Genomic DNA, 21,749 nt, shown 5'->3' on the forward strand with positions numbered 1-21,749 from the left:
ATTTGCTTTAAGTCAATATCCTTTTCTTTACAAGTGTTGACATTCCCCTGTGGCAGGAAAATCAACATTTTGAGTCACTCGCTTTAAATAACGGACTCAGGCCCAGCTTTGGCACCTATCCATTTCCAATTTGTTTTCAAAAGCCTTTTAAATATTTTTAAGCCCCGCTTTCCATCTAAATATTGGAACATTTTTGGGTGCCTGGCTGACTCAGTCAGAAGAGTGTGAAACTCTTGACCCACGGGTCTTGAGTTTGAGCCCCACCTTGGGTGTAGAGATTACTTCAAAAAATACATAAACCTGAAAAACAATTTTTGAGAGAAAAAATAAATATTGGAACATTTCTTTTCTTCCTTTTCTTTAGGACTGTGCCATAATAGTAGTTATTGTGCTAGGATGAAACTTAGAAGAGATCAGCTGTCTGGAGTTATATTCATAATCCAATTGATTAGCAAATGTATTAAAATTCATGTATAGAGGAATGTAGATCTACATAAAATAGTCAGAAATAAACCTTCCCCTAATACACCCAAGGAAAAATAAAAGGAGGCAGAGCTGTCTTCGGGAACTTGAGGTCACATCCTTACTATTTCATGCAGAAACAAATTGTTTGCTTTACAGCAATAGATAACAAAAGCCCATATTAAAAATGACAAATACAATGCCAGCAGAGAAGAAAACATACTGATAAAGGCAACCATGTTGTAGACAACTTCTCTGGAAAATCACTTGTTATCCAAAGCAGGTGGCAATCCGTATTCACGTTTATGACAAGTTGTGACAAAACCTTTATTCTTGCAGCCTTCCTCTAATGTAAAATATCTGATTTGGAAATGATTTCAATATATAATCTCACTGCTAAGCCTTGGCATCATATCACCATCTTATATTGCTATAGTTCAAGAACATTGATTCTAAAGGCTGATACAGAATGTTCATAACCATGGGGAAATAAACAGGGAAGAGGAGGAAATATGAGGAGAGACACAGACCTATACCAAGAATACTAAAAAGGTCTTCAATGACTATAAAAATGAATATTAATAATATAGAATAAAAACACAAAAAAAGACTACCAATTGTCAAACTTTATTCAAGATTCATGTAAAATGCTATCTCAATCTTTAAATTATTGTTATCTCTAACTTGAATGAGCACAACTTCCTCTGAGTCTCCAGAGAACCTTTTTTTTTTTTTTAAGTTTATGTATTTATTTTGAGAGAGAGAGCATGAGCAGGGGAGCGGCAGAGAGAGAGGGAGAGGGAGAATCCCAAGCAGGCTCCACAGGGTCAGCACAGAGCCCAGCTCAGGGCTCGATCTCATGAACTGTGAAATCATGACCTGAGCCGAGATCAAGAGTCAGACTGAACCATCTCAGTGCCCCTCCACAATACTTTTTAGGATGACTATTAGGGAAACTTTCATGAGTAAGTCCGGATCGCTTTATTATTTCTAAGGATGAGCAATAGTTCCAATAAATGTTTAATAAATGTTTGTTGAACTAGTAGTTATTAATATATGTTTTATCCATTCTTCCCTATTCCTCACACATTCACAAGACACTGCAAACTCGAGTGTAGAGATGTTATTCTATTTACACTGTTGGCACTGACAGTCATCAGAATCATTGTAGAAAATCAATGGTTGTTTATGAATGGACACCACAGTTATATTTTTCACACAGATTACTGTATTTGACATAAAAACTAAGAATGCAAATGTGGGGCCAGAACTATACAACTACTGAAAATTCACACTTTAAGGAAATCAAAGGTATACCATTCTAAGTTCATGAGTTCAAATTATTTATATATATTTTGCAATGTTCATTGTGGTTTGTATGTAAATTTAATGCTTCATTAAGAAAATTTAAAACTTATACATGGATGTGTTTCAGTGCTCTACTATAGAAAAGTTCTTCCATTTTGTTTTTCTGTTGTTGTCAGGGAAAATCCTGACAGATTTTACTCATAACATTATTGCTGTTTACTTCTTTTGGCTTCTTTTAAATAGAATCTTATAGCAGATTGTGTTCATTTTTTAATTACTGTCACCAAAGAGCTCAAATGGACTAAGAGATTATTTTGTAAGTTAAACAATACTTTAAACTTCCTGTGTAGCTGTTGAAACTGTCATGTTAATGTTAACTTACAGAATCACAGGGACCCTATGCTACTGAAACAACAAAGACAACAACAACAACAACAACAACAAAGTATCTATGTATTTTCCTAACAAGATATTGAAAATGACATTTTTTTGATAAGTAAAAAAAGAAGTAAAAGCTTCTTCTGGGGCGCCTGGGTGGCGCAGTCGGTTAAGCGTCCGACTTCAGCTCAGGTCCTTATCTCCCGGTCCGTGAGTTCGAGCCCCGCGTCGGGCTCTGGGCTGATGGCTCAGAGCCTGGAGCCTGTTTCCGATTCTGTGTCTCCCTCTCTCTCTGCCCCTCCCCCATTCATGCTCTGTCTCTCTCTGTCTCAAAAATAAATAAACGTTAAAAAAAAAAAATCTTCTTCTATTAACCATGTAAGTGCTCTTGAACAAGAAAATTAATCTTTTTAGTATTTATTTTCCTCTCTATATCTTTTTGTCCAGCCAGCTCATTTCTGAAAGTTTCACATGGGTCTCAGTTTCTTGTTCTGTTGTATCTCACTGTGTCAAATTGTAATGCTGACAATACGCCCAACTCCCCAGATCTCAGGATCAGGTTAGGTGTACCCCCCCCCCCCACCCCGTGTGCTTGTAGAGCATCCTGTTATCATACTGTTCCTCTTTTGTATCATTTGTCACATAATAAGTATCAGCCTATTTACGGGCTGGTCTTTCATTCTAGATGCTACATTCTTTGAGGACAAGAATTGTTTCATGTTATTCAGAGGTATGGGTACTCTAGCATTATAAAATATCAGGTTACTTTTATTTAACGTTCTTTTGCAAAGTTCTTTTTGGCATTCCTATTTGAATCCAGTGCTTCATTAAGAAAGTTTAAAACTTACATACTCCTGTATCCCCATGTCCACTGGAAAGAAATGGTAACACGTACAACATTGCTGTAGACAATAGCTGTTTGCTTATGAAGGGAAATCACACTTATTTTCCTAACACAGAAGACTGCATTTCACATAAGGTTTCAAAAAACATCCCTAAATCTACTTGAAAGCTGAGTGAAATCTATGGAAAAAGAATTATTTCTATAATGGATATGGAGAGTAACTGTCTAGAAAGAAGTTCTAACAAGACAACAAGAAGTCTAAAGTGAGAAATACAATTTTGACTTAAGATAGCAAAGGAAACCCTATAAGAGGGTCCTCCCTTAAGAATCACACTTTTTAAACATAACATTAGAATGTTGTAATATAATAACAATGGGGATGCATATTCCAATATATACCTAACCAGAAATAAGACCCGAGAACCAGGGAGGTAATTTGAAAGCCATATAATCACAAATAAGGGAGAAATATGGCCACCATATCCCTGGAACTATCAAGGAGTGATGTCATAAAGTTTAACAACTCCTGGCCCAAGCAACTTATTTCTCTTACATTAAATAAAGCATACTCAAGTCCCTTTACCATGAACTGGTTCCTTATGCTTAATGAATGATTTTTGTCAGTTTAATTTTTCCAAGTAAGTTTTTCTACAAGGAATTATTTTTTTAATTAACTGTATGCAATCCAACCCAAAAAAATATTTAAAAGACAAAGGTGAAGATAGGGCATCCACATTAAGCAAAGGCAAGCACAAATAGTTACAAATTGGGATAAAATGTTAAAATGAGGTTAACAGTTGACTTTTCTAGCTCAGGGTATATCTCAGGGTTCTATTCCCATTAATAGAAAACTTTGTGGTACTAGATTGTCATCAATCATTAAAACTCTTAAATTTATTCTCGATATTGTGTCAAGTTGACATATCTCTTCCCTATATGTCAGAAGCGAAACTAAAAGCCTTGAACCAAGACACTGACTTACTTATGATCTCATCCCAAATCTCAAGAACTAGACACAGGCAAAATTGTGATGGTAGTGATATATCTTTGCTTATATGGTTATATCCTCATTTTGTTATATATTTCAACAAAGAGCTTTAATGGTATAGCGCATAGAAAGTAGGCATTGAAGAAATTATCCTCAGGATATAAATCCTGCCTCAGTGACCTATTAGTTTTGTGATCTTAGATATATTGCCTGGGGCCATGAACCTAAGTTTCCTCTTCTATAGAGTAATGATTTTACTTTCCTACAAACTGAGAAATTGTAAAGGTAAATGAGATAACCTTTATAAAGTACCTAGTGGCATGATGAATGCGTCATAAGCCCTCAAAAAATGAGAGCAGTGGAATTGATTTATTTGAAAAGCCTTACTCTTAGCATCTAATTCTCTGCTTACAGATATCTGGATTTCATTGGCTGCTGTAAAAAATGTTAAAGTTTTCATAACACTAAGGGAGTACAATATAATAAACAGAAATGCACCTTCAAAACTTAAGACTACCACTTACTGATTTTATCACATCAGAGGAGACCTTAGACTTTAGCTTCTTACCTGTAAGTTGGACCTAATAAGATTATTATGGAGCCCGAATCTCCGAATGTGTGTTAATCCGCCTGAATAAAATGTGCAGTAAGTACCAGCCTCTCTTCCAATTGCCGTAATGGAACTATTTCAGGCAAACTTGCCGTCATCTCAAGTGCGTGTCCACTATGTCTGATGTGATTGCTTGCTTCCCCTGGCAAATACTGTAACTCTTAAAGGGTTACTTTGCTGCTTAGGCCACAACCCCAGCATTATTATTGCCTCTCTCCAGGCAGCACATACTAACTTATAAGAATGTTGCTAGAAAATTTGTAACATCTCTGTTCTTCCTACAGAATGAACAGAAAACTCAAATGACTTCAATGAACTGGCAGTTAAGTAAATAAGTGAAGCTAAAATGGGTGGAAAGATGAAAAATGGCAATGGAGACATGGCCTCAAGTGAAGGGAATGATAGGCAGTATAGGACCAACAAATCTGAGGGAGGCTGTGCTTTCTAAAGTGGCAGCTTTAGAGGGGTTTTGTGGCCATTCAAGAGTAGAGTGGTGTTGGGGCACCTGGATGGCTCAAGGCAGTTCAGTGTCTGACTCTTGATTTCAGCTCAGGTCATGATCTCTGGTGTTTGGGATCAAGCCCCATGTTGGGCTCTGTGCTGACAGTGTGGAGCTTGCTTGGGATTCTCTTTCTCCCTCTCTCTCTGCCGCTTTCCCACTCCCACTATCTCTCCAAAACAAATAAATAAAAGTTTAAAAAAAGAGTGGAGTGGAGTTACTGGTTCATCCAAGCATTCAAGGAAAGCTAACATTTCTTAATTCTTAAATATTGGCAGCTAATTCAAATTTGAAACACTTACAATACGAAATAAATCTATGGGCTGCATTTAGACCTCAGGCAGAAACTCATGCCTTTGTACCCATAGCTGCTAAAATCTAAAAATCAAAGAGTCACCCAATTCTCTGAAAGTACGTCTCTTGCAACTCAGAAAATTGAAAATAATGACAATAACAATAACAACAACAACAACAATAATAACAACTCTTTAAGGACAAATCAAAGAGAGAGAAATTTAGATCACTGTGGTTACCTTGTACAAACAGACCAAAAAACTGGAGCAGGGGTTGGGAGTACTAACAGTTACCCACATCAAAGTTTTTTTTTTTTGCACCCCTCCCATATAACTGTTCTCGAATAAATAGAATTCGCAATTTGCTATATAAAAACAACGAGGAGAGGGAGTGGAGACTGGAGAACGATGCCACCTGAGAAGTATAGGCATTGAATCGACCTTCCAGTGAAAAACATTAAAGTGGAAAATGTAGGGGTGAATACCTTAGTCCCTTGAAACATACATCCTATAAGATCAGCAAATTATATATATTTTTTCCAGCCGCAAGCCTGATTCACAATATGGGGACTCATGGTGCATCTGTCAGTACTTAGCTCCATTTTCCCCTCTGTGGCTTCGCTGCAGGAGTTTCACAAGATGGAAAATTCACTTAGGCTACCTGCTCTGTATAAAAGTCTGGAATGGTGAACTCAAATCCCAAGAGCTTCTGGTACATACTTCAGTTCGACAGAGAAAAAATTTAACTGCACTTGAAAGAAAATGACCCTGGAAAATAGGTTAGCAAGGCAGCAGGAAGTATATGTCTTGGTATGTTTTGAATTTCGAATTCTAAGTACCCTTTATAGGCAGAAAATGCTGTTTTATGCCTCCAGCTATAAGACAAAAATAAAACAGAACCCCACCACCCTCTTATCAAACCATAAACTTCCTCCAAAGAGGCTCGGTCTGTAGAGTTGTATGCATGAATTATTTGTGCCTTTAAAAAAAATCATTTTGTACAGAACCAAAAGCTAACTTTTCAACAACTTAGATGACAGGTTTTCTTTGTCACATGAAACATTAAAGGGGACTAAAGGTTAACAGTCCATAAAATGTATAGATATTAAATTTTATAATTAATTTATTCATATTATTTTAGATTTTATGGTAGAAGAAAAAAATTAAAAGCATCTTTAATATCCCATAGACCATACGGTCTACATGAAAAACATTGATTAACAGGATTATTTATTTCTGGGAAAATTAAATATCTCTTTCACACATACACATGCACACACTCCAAATATACATCCAACTTGTTCTTATGTACTTGTATATAAAATATTAATTTTAAAATAACACTGATTGCAGATAGTAGATGATACATATATATGTGCCTACATACATACATACATATATGGACGGTATGGAGGGAGGAAAGAAATTTATTATTTATTACAGTGGCCCTATGTACAGAAAGTCCAGCTATGAATGTCCCTTTTATTATGGATTATAAACATTGTTCAAAATAAACTTATTTGTTCATTGAACTAATAGCTAAAGCTACATTCTTCAGGTAAGAGAAGGTCAGGTGGGCTGGATCTGTGTGTATAATGCTGTAATCCCACAGCATTAAATACAAGGCTAATGTGTCCATCCTAGATTTCTTATTTCCATCTTAAACTGGTCTTGAATTTGTCTTGTGTTAATGTCAAATTGGTGTGTAATAAGTTTCTATCAATTTGAAAACAAATTAAGCATCTTTCATGTCAGAAAAATACTTATTCATTGATTTTGATCTAAATAAAGCTAAATGCTATTTTATAAAGAGGCATTTCCGATGACTGAAACGTTGAGAAGTTTGCTTTTGAAACACTTTTGCATGATATATCCAGATATGGGCAGAAACAAACATTCTTTGTTATTTGATTTAGTATGTCTTTAGTGATCCTCTGAACTTGGACAGTATGGTGCTTATGCCTGAGACATTTATGGTATGCTTCAAAGAAACTTGCTTTTTAATGATGAAAAATAATTGTTACTATTATAGAAAAGTAATTTTCACAACCCCAGAAATAAAGGGGTCTTGGTTGGTTTCTACCTACCACAACACAAGATTCATTACAAATAAATCACCTTGATATGGTAAGCTCTCCGATCTGAACTTTACTATATAAATGATCCTAACTATCCATGAGAATACCTTTTGCAGGGCCTGGAACAAACAGGCTATAAAATGAAACACACACACACACCACATATGATATCCTATAGACTATATGATCTGCATGATAAAACGTGAATTAAAATAACAAGAATACGTATTTGTAAGAAAATTAAATATCTTTTACACACACACACACACACACACACACACACACACACACACACACACACTGATGGTTGCTTCTGGTGAAGCCCAGCTTCGTGTTTCCACAACTATTTCCCCTAAGCCTTCACTTCACACTTGTTCGTGATACCACCCATGCCAATGACCCTCCCATTCAAAGCTCAGGGAGCATCCTAGATATGTGAAAAAGATCTCATAAATATAATTTCCCTTATCATAAGAGCGAATGGAAACATAATTGTTGCTGCAGAGGGGTTATTTGTTCAAATTCATTCCAGATAGAATAAAGTACTTACTTCTATAACTCTCAAAACTGACTTAAAAATTATTCCTCCAGTCCCACATTTTAACTAATTATAAAGAGAAACATAATAATACTTACTTTAAAATGTCAGCACTAGATTTTAGAAATGCACAAATATATACACATAGAAACCATGTCTAATATTCAAACAACAGATCCATAGTGTTCTAACAACAAAATCCAGGGAAACCATTTTTTTTTATTTTGTAAACTGATTGGTTCATTCACAGCAAGAAGACATTTCCAGCTGATGTGTTTGATTGAGTTAGCTGGTAAGTTTTATTGCTCTCATGTAGACAATGAAACAAATGCCTAATGGGGGAGATTGCATGAAGTCTTGCTTGGAAGCAAAGTTGGCCTCTGGCTAGTGAGTGAGTCCAGCTGAGAAAACTACTTTCACTCCCCTATAAGGTCTAAAATGTAAAGCAGGAAAGAAAGACAGAAGATGGATATTTCATTAAGATGGATGAACTCAAAAAGAGCGGCGATGCAGAGAAAGTTAATAAGGGAAGCAGGGAATAAGCAGTGTTGCAATTATTACCAGCCTCCAGCAAATTGCTCAGGGTCCCGTAAATCTTTTCAGGTTCAATCCCCCATGTTTAACCAGATGATCTGCCTAGATCTTTGTACATACATCTTGCCCCACTCTCGTCATTTATTTCCTCTTCAATGAAAAGGCACTTTCTGTTCAATGTTAAAGTTTTTGACTAAAATCATTCTACTATCAAAGCACAATTGTTAAAGTGTCTCTTGAATGGTTCCCAGAAATAAAAACAAAACGCAAAAATAGAAGTCTCTATTAGGACTGAAAACGTATTTAGAGATGTTTCAACTGACAGTGCTACCTGGCTTCACTTACTCCTGCACCACTAATATTTTTAGACTAAGCAAAAATGAATATATACCTATAAGACAACATTAAGAAAAAAGAGATTATTTTTACTCTTTATCTGGCTTTGTCTATTCCACTGCAAACCTGGTTCATTTGTGGGACTTCTCTTTTTTTGCACTGACAGGCATTCCCTTTGTTAAGAGCATGTGAGGAATATTTTTTTTCTACCCTCGTAAGATCTTATTCCTGTGATCTTATTACCAAAAAAATTTAAAGAAAAATATGCTACACCAATTTGCTATTGGAAAGAGAGTGCAATTATTGAGCTATCTTTGGTACTAACTGTAATTTCTCACAGCCGTAATATCTCCATTTCTAAAAATGGGAGCAAGAGTCAAACATTCATAAGAGGTTGGTATTGGAATTAAAGTATCTTATTGTTAATATGGAATATTGTGTCCAGTCCATAGTAAGCATTCGGTTAAGTACCTTTATCATTGATGTATTATTTTATGATTGCTTTAAATTGTTATGATTTATCACTCGTAAGTCATAAAAGTTTCAGGTATTGAAACTACTTGCAAACTTTAGACTTGCTTTTTTAAATTAAAATTGAGAGTATCTATCATGTTTTGTTACTAAACAACTAACACTTTCTTTCTATTTTTTTTAGGTTTATTTATTCTCAGAAAGAGTGCACGAGTGAGGGCTTACGTGATCGGGGGAGGGGCAGAGAGAGGGAGAGAGAGAGAGAGAGGGAATCCTAAAGAGGCTTCAGGCTGGGAGTGCAGAGTCCCATGCAGGGCTCAGTCTCACAAACCATGAGTGAAATCACAACCTGGGCTCAATCTCACAAACTGTGCCTGAAATCACGACTTGAGCCAATGTCAAGAGTCAGATGCTTAACCGACTGAGCCACCCGGGTGCCTTTCTGTCTTTAAATAAAATCTTCTGCCACCTGTCACCTCTCCAAACTTCTATATTTTCTCCACCACTTAGACTCTAACTTTTTAAAGAAAGAAATGTCCCCATTCAATCCAGTTTTGTCACCACCACTTGCTGCTCAATTGCCTGACTGCCGTCTGGATTCTACACCTTGCTGAAATTTCTCACAGGAGTCCTTTCACCAAATCCAGTTGATTTCCCAGTCTTTACCTTATTTAGTATATTGGCAGAATTTGGCACCTTGACCCTCTCTCCTCTTGTTGATCTTGGGCCCCTCCTCCTCCCACCCCATACCTCTGTCCAACTTTGAAAATATAACTCCACAATCTCGTTTCTGTGTATAACCTTAAATATTGGGTGTTATCCCCTATGTTGATGTTTCCTCCCTTTGTCCTCTTGTCTCTTATAACTTCTTGTAGAGCAAGATTTCAACTACTGTTTGTTACCGTTTACCACTGATGGTCTTCAAATCTCAGCCCTCAGACAGGAAAACATACGTTACTACACCAGGCCTCTCAACTTGGATATGTCTCAGATGTCTCAACCCCAAGATGTCTAAAACTGAACCCATGATGTTTAACCTCCACTCCTAAAACCAGTCCTCTTCATGTTTTCCATAGTTCACTCAATGGAAGCAATACCCAATGCCAAAGCCACGCCTGGAACTCATCTTCCCATCATCTTTCTCAAACACAATATAAATCAGGTATCAAATGCTGTCAACTCTAAATATCTCTCAAGCCTTCTTTTTCTTTTTATTTCGCTGCTACTCTCTTAATCCATGCGATATTATTTCCTCAATTCTTACTGCTGCCAATTCCCATATAACCTCTCTGTACACTGAAGGAGATCTTGTTACCATCACTCAGATGGGGGCAAAATCTATCATAGAAGTTAAAGGCGAGGCCAGAATAGAATCCCATTTTCCCCAGTGTGGTTGTATAATCTTGAGAAAATGGTTTCTTTCTTTATGTCTTAATCTCTTCAGTTGTAAAATGAGGGCAGTAAATCTTATATGGGGAGGATTAAATGATATACTTGGCATACAATAACTGTTTATTCTAATATTCAGTAACTGTTCCTTATCATTGTTTTGTCTACATTTGATTATGCCAACTCTTCATATTAAACACTTTTGATGTGTTTCCTCTATAATTTAATATCTACATTTTCTAACTTAGTTTATAATTGGACTTTTCATAACTCTAGCCTTGAATACTCTACCCTGAACTTTCAGTCTGAAATTGTTACTGTATGCAGTCACCTTTTTTTCCAGCTCCTCTAAGTGCCAGTCTCATTCAGTCTGGGTCTCTTCACATGCTGTTGTATTTTTCTGAATCATCCGCCCCTCTGCCTTTGCCAGTTAAGTCCTACTAGAGTTAGATCTTTAAAATTTCATCTTAAACGTGTTAATAATAGGTAACATTTGCTGCATGCTTATTTTATGCTATATACCAAAGATATATATAAATAATTTCATTTTTTTAATTCCTCAAAATAGTCCCATGATGGAGAAAGACTTTCCTGAGCTCCGAAAGAGTAAAAATCGATTACGCTGGCTATAAAACGCTTTGGTACTCTATACTGACCACAAACAGCACAATGCAAAGTCTTGCTTAATTTTCTTTCCAGTTCTACTATGAAGTCCATGAGAACAGAGACTTTAAATATAAGGTTGTACAGTTATGCCCATATCCCCAGTTAAACACAGTTGTGGTATACAGTAATGCACAATAAACATTGTTGAGCTCTGAAGACATAAGGGAATGCATTACTACATCCCAGATATTGTATTGAGTTTGCGTTCTTTACTATCAGTGAGGTAGTAAAATCCCTATTCTACAGAAAAGAAAACAGAGGTTCAGAGAACACCTACTTATTATGCCCATAGTAACTGTCAAGGCCAGCACTCACCTAGATTGTCAGACACAAAAGTCCAGGTAGAAATTTTTTTTCTTTATTTAAAAATCTGCATTAGTCCTTTTAAGGGGATCACTGGGGCTTAATGCAGTGTCTGTGATAGATTCATGGCAATCTATTCAGAGGCCACCCAACAAAGCCTGTTCAGGACACAGCTGCTGACCATGAAGTGGGTTGTTAACGTAACTATAGGTCAAATCAAAACTACAGGGACTACATCCTAACAAACCAGGTTAAGCAAAAACAGATTTATAGTGTTAAATGCTGTTTATTTAATTTATAATAATTATAATAATTACTGGTATTAAATCTAGTTTTTATGCTTGTCATACTCTATTAGAATTAAAGCTAAAAATACCAGAAGTCATTTTGAGGTCATCATTTATGAAGCAAATATTTCATAGATCTTCTTTAACCAAGAGTTGTTATTTTGGAGGAAAATGATAAAAATTAAGCTAAGCTACATTTCTTCCCGGTTTCTTAGATGTGCTCTCATTTCTTCTCTTGGGAATCTGTTTCTATCATCTTTTTAAAACCTATTCCAAAGTCAAGGTTAAGGGGAAGGGAAAAGAGAAATAGAACAGGAAAGCAAATATTGATTGCAATACAGACTTAAAACTATGGCTTGCTAAGAAATCCATGGTCTATATTTCAGTCACCCCAAGAAAACTCCAAACTAAAATATAGGTATCGGTGCATGTGTTTATGGTCAGTTAGACACCTAGAATAGAATTTCTTTTACATTTCCAAACTACCAGTTGCTACTATTTCTTTGAAATTCTTTCTACAAAACTTGACTGCTTGGAAGGTTAGATGAAATAGCTAATGAATATTTGATTTAAGTATGATATATTGAGATGCTTTTTAACAATCTATAATATTTCCTAGAAGATCAGTTTCATCTCTTACCTACAGATGCTTTCTGCTTTATTATTCATCATGGAAAATGGAAGAATGGACAGGCTGTGGAGTGTGAAGCTTCCAAACTTTAAGTCACAACTACAATCTGTATACTACTTTTCAGGAATTTTTTTTTACAGTTATGCCATTTTATAAGCATTATGATTCAAAGCTTTTATTACCTCCAAATCTGCCAGTGAAGCTCACTATGGAGCTCACTGTTGGATTCCGCATGGCTTGCTGCTATTATTACAGGATGCCTTCAACTCCAAGAGTAACTTGTATTAAATCAACCCATCACATTATTTATGTCTTCAAGTTTCCTAATTCACTTTTTGTTATTGATTTTTGGATTTTGCTTTTGACCTATAAGACTCTGAATGGCCTATGCACATTTAAAATAACTATTCAGAATTCCCTCGTTGGTCTTCAGGAGCAGGGCCGACTCAGTGAGCTGCTCCGAGGTCTTGTGTCATTATGATCACCCCCTAGGCTTTTCTATCTATTCCTCCTTCTACCTTCAGAATTAATAGATTGAGAAGATTAGGTCAATTGGCATTTCTAAGGCAAGTCTGAATTAATTTTCTTTGGCTTGTCTTGTTGAATTTCACACTCCCTGAACATTTCTCACTGATAAGCAGATTATGATGCTGGCTCATGTTCAGGGATAGCAACTCCAAATGTGTTTACAGAGTTGTATTGTTACCTTTTAGTACCATCAACTGCAATAAGCATTATCGTTTATAAAGTTAAAGCTCTTCATTTTAAATTTGTGTCAAGAGGCTAATATAACTGTGATTTTAATTACTAAAAATCAATTTCAAATTAATGTGAAATTTAACCGTGGGAGATGTGTAGGAACCCAGAGACAATCAGCTTGGCCTTTACCTTAGGTGTTGTCCTCTGTAAAAGACATTAGCATAATGCTTGTTTTCTAGATCAGTGGCTTTCAAACTAGGGTCTATGAAAAGCTTAAGTCAAAGAGGAGTTCCTGGGGATTTATTATTGAAATTTAAGTCATGGTAAATCAAACTTGCAAATAGTACAAATAATTTTTTTTCAACTTCCTACTTAAAGTAGCTGCATAGAGAGAATAATCATAAAAAGCCACTGGTTTCAGTGTTTAAGAAATCATTGGTGTCATTAAGCAGAGAAATTTCAGGAGAGTTGTAGAGGAAATTCATATTGCAAGAGGTTTGAGAGAGAATAGGAAATGGGAGAAAAAGGATAAAGACCCTTTTCAAAGTAAGTTTATAAAATGAATGTGAAAACAATTGGAAAGCATTGGAGGTTAAGATAATTTTTTTTAATTTGTTAAGATGGGACAGCATTTGAATCTTCATAGGTAATAGTGTAACTGTGGCGGTATAAAGTAAACATTCCATATGAAAATCCTAAAAATGGTGGGAATAACCATGTATGCCAGGTGTAAAATCAGAATAATGTGGGTTAATCTTGGAGACATGGAGGGACACTGTAGTTTAGCTATTGCTTTTAAAGTCATCAAAGGGAAGTGAATGAAAATACAGGACATGAGAAAACTACAAGGCAGGTTCTAGAACCATTCGTCTCAAGGGCACCACCTCTCTTCCAATGGTCCATTCTATCTTTTACTGCATTTATGCACCCTTAGCAGAATTTTACTAGTTAATCACCCCCTTTTCCAGACACACTCTCTTTACTTGGTTCAAGGACAGTGCCCTGAGACATGCTCACATGCAGGAGGAGGGGAGCCACCAAAGTAAACAGAGAGTAAGATGAGGGGCAAATTGAGGACAGTGGTGTCCTAGAAACCAAGTAAAGACAGTGTGTCTTGAAAAGGGGGTGATTAAGTGGTAAAATTCTGCTAAGGGTGAATGAATGCATTAAAAGACAGAATGGACCGTTCTCCCACATGCTACCTAGATTTCAGGGCATCAAACTATACAACGATGATTCTCAACATACATCTCCAGATACAACCTTCCTCCCTCTCAGGACTCGTTAATTAAACTACCTCCCTGATGATTCTACTTAGATGTCAAATAGGCATCTTAAACTTCTTCTAACTAAAACAGGACTCTTAGTTTCCATCCTAAATCTACTCCAGCCCTAGGATCCTTCATTCAGGCCCAAAACCAAGGAATCAAGAGGTTAGACACAAATCGTCTTTTTCTTTCAACCTCTATATTTAATCTGTTACTATGTCATATTAGCAGAATGTTTGGTAGGTGCCATGGCAAGATCTAAATTCTAAAATTACTCTCCTTTAAATATCTTGAAAAAGGAAAATGAACAAAAATAATGCCTCTATTTCCTCAGTGCAGCTTTCTTAGCTAGATGTTGAGATGAGTTAATTGGATTTAATTAATTTATCTACAGATTAGAATGATCACTACAACTACTGTTACTACTACTATAGCTGATATCATTGATAATAAAAATAATAATTACTATGTATTTAGTGCTAACTCATTAAATCCATTTGAACCTTACCGCAATGCATTTCAGAAAGTATCAGAGGGGCTAAAATTTTGCTTAAAACCAGAAAGCAACCAATTGCCAGGAATGAAATTCAGTTCAGTTCTATTGACTCTTAAGCCTGGATTCCTAATTATTAAGAAAAAAATACAAAGTTAGCATGTCAGGTGGAATTTGGGGCAGTGTAGGTAAATACATTTTTGAAAAAGCTTGCTATAAACTAGATTCCTTACAAGTTCCTGTATCCACAGCCTGTTTTCTCCTCCTCTTCCTCCTTCTTCTTTTTAGAATCCAAACATCTCTCCAAATTATCTTAGTTTCTATTTTTATTATGTTTCTCTTAAGTCTTTGGGATATTGTTAAAACAAAGTGCTTCAGAGGATAAAGACAATCATTTTTAATTACAAAATTTCCCACACATTATGTATTTTATTTTCCAAAAGCCAGAAAGAAAAAAAGGAAAAAAATATCATGACTGATGTTTGAGATAAAAGAAAAATGGTTTAAGCAGTTTGACTGGTTTTAACCTTTATAACAAAAGGTTATTACATTTTGAAATAATAATTTGAGTACAGATATAAAATAACAACACTGTTTAAGTGATTAAAATTAAGATCTAATATACAGATTTGCAGCATCTTTTCATGTATATTTTCAAATCATTCTATGACGTATTGATAATTTTCTTACTTAAATACATGGTGTTAGTAAGTGCCCCAGTGGTATATTTGTCTTCTCCTAAAATAGCTAGTAATTTGTATGTGTCACTAAATTTTCTATGTCTCATGATCAGGTAAAAAATACAACAGTGTCTCCTTCTTTAGTTAGTACTTCACAACAACCTGATCAGTAGAAATGCATGATAAAGTTTCCTTCAGGTGCTTGGTGTCTGGACACAAGCTTGGTGTCTGGTCATTAAATGACACAGGGAACAAGCTGGAAATAAAAGTCACACAGCTTCTTTAAGAGCAAAAAATATGAAGATGAAAGTTATAATGAAAAAAGGTCCTTTTCATGCAATGGATTCTATGCTAATTCTAAACAAATTATGCCTTTTGTCCATGTGATAATCTAATTTGATCGCCATTATGTCTCTGAATTTCTGGAGGTACAGGATTTTAAAACTAAGGTATGGGGAGGATAAGGGATGTTCATAAGTTTTAAATGACAACTCTTCCCTATATAATTCATGTATTGTGTTATCAGAGAAAGTAATTTTATTATCTTGGCAAATAAAACCACGAATTCTAGAAATAGAATAGTTTTCACCATTTTCCATTCATTTAGAGTGACCTTTCCTGACCCCTCAAAAGGTGATTCACCTTTCAAACCTCATGCTAATGAATTTCTTTTTGGTCTTCTCAGTTGACTGCAATAACTCTTGCACAGAATGTCCATATGACATAATCAAGATTTCCCTCATGGCACTGTCATATACAACCTTCTACTATAATTACTTGCCCACTCATCTTCCCTCTTATACCTACCAATGTACTCGAAGGCAGTGAGTTAATGCTATACTAATTTCTTGATCCATTAGAAAGAATGTCAGTTAAAATTCATTTTTTACAAAGAATGCAACAAGTATCAGGCACTTAAAAATGCACAATAAGAAAATAGATCTCATGTTAAGTGTTCTTACCATAACTACACACACACACACACACACACACACACACACACACACACACAAGGAAAGGAAACATCACCACCACCAAGGACAATTTATGCAGCATTTTCTTTAACAATATTTCTACAATATTGGGGCGCCTAGGTAGCTCAGTCGGTTGGGCGGCCGACTTCAGCTCGGGTCATGATTTCACCACTCCTGAGTTTGAGCCCCTCATCAGGCTCTGTGCTGACAGTTCAGAGCCTGGAGCTTGCTTCAGATTCTGTGTCTCCCTGTGTCTCTGCCCCACTCCTGCTCGTGCTCTCTTTCTCTCAAAAATAAACATTAAAAAAAATATTTCTACAATATATATTTCTATTCTCATTGCCTAATTTTGGGTATTCTATTTATTTAGTGGTGAACAGTGAAAATCTATCTCCAACCCTATATGAGTAACATAAAATAACTTAAAAATTAAATTGTCTACTTTGCACAGAATTAAATAAAATACATTAATATTTAGCTAGTGTTATAATTAGTAGCTACTTATAATTAAGCTTCTTAAAATATAGAACTGTAGAATGTAAAAATATAGAAATTTTTAAGAATTTCATGACATTCTGAAAATGTCTGTGCAATTGTATATTGTATTCTGAGAATCCAATGTGTCTCTGATTTCTAGTTGAAGATATATGGCCCAGGAAGAAGTAAACTGGTTAAATTAAAAGGAAATGTTTATTAAATGCATTATACTTTATAATTAATGATAAGGCCTTTGATAAACAATTTAAAATGGTATTCTTTTCCAAATTGTTTGCAGAGATGAAAAGTAGTTGAATGTATAGATGACCAAACTAAAAAAAAAAAATTAGATAAAATGGCAGAACAAAGTAATAATTAAATTACATAAGATGGCTAAAATTAGAACCAAGAGAAGAGGATAAATACAGATTAAAAGTTCACATGTTGGTGTGAGGGGACAGATGTGATGATGAATCAGGATTATAGTTGTCTGTGTGAAATATACTAATATATAAATATGTAACATGTGTACAAGTAATTGCAATATATGAAATAAGTATACATTAAAACACTGTACTTCATCATAGAAATCTTTACATATGAGCTTAACAAGCTGCAGTTAATAAAGCAAAATCAGTCACTTGAAATATTTAATTTGCTCACATATTTAATCTACTATTAAGGCTTTCAAAGACCTGACACTGAGACCATAGATCTCAAACCTTCTGAAAAAAACTCCTTAGTATCATGGGGACACTCTACCACTGATACTCTTCAACTAGTTGGAAATATTTTTAATAAGCACTTAAGAGTTTTCAAAAGCTAAAACTTGTTCTGGTGTATAAACACATAAGGTACCAATAAACATGAAATGATCTGTTGTTGGAATGAATTATACTTCACACGCTTGAATCCCAAGAGCATATACTCAACAATATGGATCCTGATGGATAAGTATAATGTTAAAATAATTTATGTGGACTGAACCTTTGAGTATGTCGAGGAACAGTGAAGTTAAAAATTCATGTCTTGATGGTTTTATATAATAAGTATAATTTCATTTCAGGCATCAAAAATTTACACAGGATTGGGAAATATCCACTGTAATATAATGTATACACTAAAATATTACTTTGCAAACTTTAATATTCATTCAGATCACTTGGAAATCGTGCTGAAATGCAGATTCTGGTTCAGTAGGAATGGGGATTCTGCATTTCAAACAAGCTCTAAGGTAATGCAGATGTTTCTGGTTCATGGGTGGACTGCATTTTTAGTAGCAAGACCTTAAATAGAATTAGTTAAGTTGTAATGATTTACCACAAAGAGAAGAGATTAGGAAGAAGAGAGGAAAGGGAAAGTGAAAGATCTGATCAAAGATCAAATGGAGAATAACTTGAATTAATGCATAATAATAGTTAGATATAGTAATGTTTATTTCTTACCATATGGGTTCAGTATAACCCCAAAATGAATAAAAACATCAAATTCAGACACAGTAAATTCTTGGGCTGATAAGCCTGCACATAAAATGGTATTGCAAAGCAAAAACTGAAATACTAAGGCCATTTTTTATGGCCTATGCTATAATTAAAAGAGAGGAACCACTGATAATTTGACCAGCAATTTATAAGTATTTTCATTTGTTCGTTTGTTTGTTTGTTTGTTTGTTTCAACTTAGGTGAACCCAAATGCTTTTAACGTTTTCCTCTAAACTTTTCTTTTTTTTTTTTTTTTTTAAATTTTTTTTTTTTTTTTTAACGTTTATTTATTTTTGAGACAGAGAGAGACAGAGCATGAACAGGGGAGGGGCAGAGAGAGGGAGACACAGAATCCGAAACAGGCTCCAGGCTCTGTGCTGTCAGCACAGAGCCTGACGCGGGGCTCGAACTCACAGACCGTGAGATCATGACCTGAGCCGAAGTCGGACGCTTAACCGACCAAGCCACCCAGGCGCCCCTCCTCTAAACTTTTCAATACAAATGCAGCAAGCATCTGTCTTCCTCTGTACTGTGTTTTATATCTAACCTATCTCTCCCACAGGCATCAAAGCTGAACATGATGGTCATGCTGTTCCATGCAGCCCTGAAAGACAAACAAAAGAACAAACACACCCCAACGACTTACAACCTGGAGCCAAGGGAGCTCTCCAGGTTGCACGATGCCTCTATGATCCTCCCCTTAAATATAAAAGCCGCTTTCTTCAGTAACTGAAAACAATCATAACTGTCTTTCCCTGAGTCTTGTTGAATCTCTGGGGATAGAGGAAAGGCAGCGTATAGAAATGTGCACCAAAGTGTCCACAGATGGATTTGATTTACACAGTATGGTCTGCTATAACCTGTGAAGATTATATAATGGGTTTTCTTAGATATAGTTTCTATTTCCAGCAGAAGACCTTATAACACCTTTAAGTGGTGTATCTATAAATTCTGTTTATATAATGGACAACTGATCAAAACATATTCTGAAGCTACATTATAGATTTTATATGATCTCATATATAAATAGGTATAATCATAAATGTTGTCACATGTCTATGCCTATAAATGGTAATAAAATTTAGAAATCACATCTATTTTTATTTTATTGATACAGGCTAAGAGAAAATGCAGCTGTATCCACAATACAGCAATTTCAAAGCCCATGTTCTTCAGATGAGCAAGTCCATTTCAAGAGTAAAATCTAACCATAAATATTTTATAAGAAATTTTCAGTATTAAAACAAACCAGTTTATATGTTATAATTTACTAATAAAGTTGAATTTTAAACAGAAATGGAAAAAATCTGCATTATTCTTACCCCCCCCCCAATTTCTATGCATCTATGTGAGATTACTATTTTAGTGATAACAGTTTTGTTGATAATAATTTAGTGGCTTTAGTCATTACTTTGTTACATAGCAACCCTATACTAGTATTATTATAAAAGAGATTATTTGCTGTCATAAATACTCACCCTCCCATTCCTATCTTAATGTTGTCTAAATTTTTATTAAACCTACTAATGTGAAACAAGTGTAGTTTTTAAAGATAAAGGTTTGGGGATTTTTATTTTTTACTTATTTGGGGATAATGCTGTTATAATTCACAAGGGAAGTATAATTCCTCATGTGATCATGTCCGGTAATACTAATTCTATTTTCCTAACAAATTAATTTTCTGCTAATCTCAGTAAGTTATTTATCTATAAAGAAATATATCTTCTCTTTAAATGAAATACTTGGAATTACACTTCAAAAGAAGAAAAAACTAGCGATTTGCCTTGGAAATCTTTGACTCTTCAGGTAAACAAGGGTCTGGGAGACAGGCTTCACCTTTTCATTTTTATAATATCTTTCATGGCCTGGGAATAATTCCATCTAAAGAAAGCGGAAAATGATAGGTTTTAACTCAAAACATTAGATTTTCGGATTTGCATTTTGACCACTCATTTATTTTGTATCTTTTGTATGTCAATCACTGTAGTGCTGACCACAATACTTTGTGGGATGATGGAAATATGTCTGCACTGTCCAATATAGTAGCCACTAGCCACATCTGACTATTGAGAGCAGATATGTGACTACTGTGAGTAAGGAAATACTTTTCTTATGTTATCACTTTTAACTAAATTGTCACCTATAGCTAGGGTCTACTTTACTGACTAGCAAAGCAAATCTAAGCAATAGGGATACAGCTTTGCTATGAAAAAGGCTCATAAAGCTTATTTCTCATTAGTCACAAAAATACATACAGATAAAAAATAAATGTGCAATATTACCAAAGATAATAATAACAGCACTGGAGGAGTATTGAACAGAGATGTGAATCAAGTGAGAGAGAAAGCCACATGAGAATCTTGGGGGGGAAATGTTCCAGGTGGAGATAAGGAACTTATCTTAGAGGTTACTAAGCTAATACTTCAAGGAAAAAGTAACTTAGCTTCAAAAGAAAAGCATGATATTTTAACTTATCTCTATAAATGCAATTAGTGGATATAAACTAATCCACTGAAACAAATACTCCTAAAATAAAATGATCACAACTAATACAACTTTAAATACTACTACCACAAAGGCATGTCAAACATTTATGCCATTTTTGATATTTACCTTTATCAATTAAAAGCTTATTTGTCAGTATTGCTTTGTAAGGCCTACACTCTTCAAAATGTTTTGGAGAGGTCCTCACTGAATCTTAATTTCCAAAGAATCTTGGAAATTCTACTCAAAATTTCTGATTGTACAGTAGATAAAGACCTTGAGGTATACAGATATTATATAATTCCTCTCACCAGGCCCTTTGACATCCAGTCCTCTGCTTTACTGCATGATGGTGCTAAGCCTGGTATTTTTAATACAGCAAACATTAGATAAGCAGAAAGTAAGACAGAAAGTAAGACAGCAGAAAGTAAGACACTACTTGTGAACAAAATATCAATGTTTGTTAAGTTAATGAGTTAATGATGAATGGTAGTAGAACTAATTTTTACTTTTCCCAAATTTGAAACTCCCAGATTTCTTCATGTTAAGGTCAGTAAGACTTTAATACCTTAAATTAG

General features: G+C 35.0%; 1 protein-coding gene and 1 long non-coding RNA gene across 12 annotated transcripts in view; one reads left to right on the top strand and one right to left on the bottom strand.

The window, feature by feature from the left end:
- LOC122213520 overlaps positions 1 to 19,437 on the top strand; it is a 128,427-nt gene extending 108,990 nt beyond the window's left edge. For all 3 annotated transcript variants that reach the window (XR_006199565.1, XR_006199568.1, XR_006199561.1), the window contains one exon: positions 19,250 to 19,437. This is a non-coding gene — a long non-coding RNA (uncharacterized LOC122213520). The remainder of the gene's footprint in view (positions 1 to 19,249) is intronic.
- PCDH9 (protocadherin 9) overlaps positions 1 to 21,749 on the bottom strand; it is a 920,569-nt gene that overhangs the window by 860,033 nt on the left and 38,787 nt on the right. The gene's annotated exons all lie outside the window — the stretch shown is intronic.

The sequence above is a fragment of the Panthera leo genome, chromosome A1 (genome assembly GCF_018350215.1).
Source record: "Panthera leo isolate Ple1 chromosome A1, P.leo_Ple1_pat1.1, whole genome shotgun sequence".
NCBI lineage: Eukaryota > Metazoa > Chordata > Mammalia > Carnivora > Felidae > Panthera > Panthera leo.